The sequence below is a fragment of the Rhinoraja longicauda genome, chromosome 16 (assembly GCF_053455715.1).
Source record: "Rhinoraja longicauda isolate Sanriku21f chromosome 16, sRhiLon1.1, whole genome shotgun sequence".
NCBI classification, from domain to species: domain Eukaryota; kingdom Metazoa; phylum Chordata; class Chondrichthyes; order Rajiformes; family Arhynchobatidae; genus Rhinoraja; species Rhinoraja longicauda.
In genome coordinates this window covers 49,116,203-49,118,714 of record NC_135968.1, presented here as the reverse complement: position 1 = coordinate 49,118,714, position 2,512 = coordinate 49,116,203, and the positions used below count along the sequence as shown (strand labels likewise).

Here is a 2,512-nt window from a genome sequence, read left to right as displayed (position 1 = left end):
GATCCTGTCTAAGGCCATCGCCAACCGGGTCAAGTCTGCTCTGGGACAGGTGATCCACCCGGACCAAACCTGTGCTGTACCTGGCAGGAAAATCTCAGACAGCCTGGTGCTGCTGAGAGACACCATTGCCTACGTGCAGGACAGACGGGTGGATGCCTGCCTGGTCAGCTTGGACCAGGAGAAGGCCTTCGACAGGATATCGCACACGTACATGAGGGACGTGCTCTCCAAAATGGGCTTTGGGGAGGGAATCAGGAAGTGGATACAACTGCTCTACACTGATATCTGTAGTGCAGTCCAAATTAATGGGTGGGAATCAGACAGCTTCCCCGTCAGGTCTGGAGTCAGGCAGGGTTGCCCTCCCTCCCCTGTCTTGTTCGTCTGTTGCATTGAACCCTTTGCCGAATCCATCAGGAAGGATGCGAGCATAAGAGGAGTGACATTGCCAGGCAGTGGGGGCACTCAGGTCAAGGCCTCCCTGTACATGGACGATGTCGCCGTCTTCTGCTCGGATCCAGGGTCGGCCCGCAGACTGATCAGCGTCTGCGACCAGTTTGAGTTGGCCATGGGGGCCAGGGTAAACCGCAGGAAGAGCGAGGCCATGCTCTTTGGCAACTGGCCTGACCGATCTTCCATCCCCTTCACCATCAAGCCTGACTTCCTGAAGGTGCTGGGGATCTGGTTCGGGAAGGCTGAGGCGTGTAACAAGAATTGGCTGGAGCGGATAGCCAAGGTGGGGAAGAAGCTGGAGCTGTGGAAGCAGCGCTCCCTCTCCATCACGGGGAAAAACCTGGTCATCAGGTGTGAGGTGCTCTCGGGGCTGCTGTACTTGGCGCAAGTGTGGCCCGTCCCTCCCTCCCACGCCAAGGGGATCACCTGGGCCGTCTTCCGCTTCATCTGGGGGTCGGCGATGGACAGGGTGCGACGAGCCACAATGCACAAGTCGGCAGACAACGGGGGTAAAAGAGTGCCCAACGTCGCCCTCATTCTGATGGCCACCTTCGTGTGTGGCTGCATCAGGCGGAGCATAGAGCCAAGGCACGTGGGCACCAAATGCCACTACCTGCTGAGGTTCTACCTGTCCCCGGTGTTGCGAAGGATGGGCCTCGCGCAGATGCCACGCAATGTGCCAGTCAGCTGGACATTGCCGAACCATCTGTCGTTTGTGGACAGGTTCTTCCGGACCAACACCTTTGACCATAAGTCCATCGGGCAGTGGTCAGCACGGAACGTCCTGCAGGCACTGCAGGGGAATGACTCCATGGATCCTGTGGCGTGGTTCCCAGAACAGACAGCCCAGCTTGTCTGGCAAAATGCCTCATCGCCAGAACACACCAACAAGCACCAAGACCTGGCTTGGCTGGCGGTGAGGGGAGCCCTCCCAGTCAGATCCTTCCTGCACCGCCGGAACCTAACTACCAGCGCACGCTGCCTCCGGGACGGCTGCTACGGAGAGGAGACGGTGGCCCACCTCTTCACAGAGTGTAAATTTGCCAAGAGAGTCTGGAGAGTTCTGCAGGGGTCCCTGTCACGATTCATTCCGAGCAGCTCCGTCACAGAGGACTCTGTGATCTACGGACTGTTCCCAGGGACGCATTCGGAGACTGACATCGAGTGCTGCTGGAAGGTCATCAACTCGGTGAAAGACGCTCTTTGGTCTGCCCGATCCTTGTTGACCTCCCAGCGGAGCGAGCTGTCCGTCAAGGAATGTTGCCGACTGGCCCACTGCAGACTGCAGGAGTACGTGCTGAGGGACGCACTGAAGCTTGGTGCAGCCAACGCTAAGGCCCTGTGGGGGAGGACCACAGTCTAGGGTCCTTCCGCTGCTGGACATGGGGGGGCAGGGTGTGGTGGAGAGAGACGCCCCTCCAAACAAGGGATACTGGGTGAATGTATAAATGTAAGTAAATGTCTAAGTGAATGTCTGTACCAAATGTAACCTCCGGAAATGTCGGATGGGCTTGTTTAAGAATATGTTTTGTGAATGATATTTATTATTTGAATAAAGTATTTTTTGATATTAAAACAAAAAAAAGGATGGCCGATCGCCCAGGACGAGGCTATCCCATTGCACTTCGGGTGTGCTGACGGCTGCGATGTCCCCAAATGTGGGATACTCGACTGCAAAATTTGTGGTAGTGGGGGACTGCGTTCGCGCTCTCCCCTGGTTCTCAATATAAAAACAGAATGAAATATTGGTAGTGGGTTGATGGTTTAGTCGCTAATCTCTTTCTCCATAAATGCTCCAGTATGGAGGGGAGGGTATTGCTACAAGTGTGGCTGTAGAGGACAAATCAGTGCATATTTTTAAGGCACAGAGACAAATTCTCCATTAGAACGGGTGTGGAGAGAAAGCAAGAGATCAGCCAAGATTGAATGGCCTAATTCTACTCCAATATTTTGTGTGAAATTGTGTTTTGTTGTCAATGATAGAACAATTGGATTTTTACTTGCAGCAGCACAACAGAACATGTAAACATATATATATATATAGTGTGCGTGCGAATATATG

At 54.0% G+C, this 2,512-nt stretch overlaps 1 pseudogene; it reads left to right on the top strand.

Moving 5' to 3' along the window:
- Positions 1–2,029: 2,029 nt before the first annotated feature.
- Positions 2,030–2,167, top strand: LOC144601534 (U1 spliceosomal RNA; annotated as a pseudogene).
- The last annotated feature ends 345 nt before the right edge of the window (positions 2,168–2,512 follow it).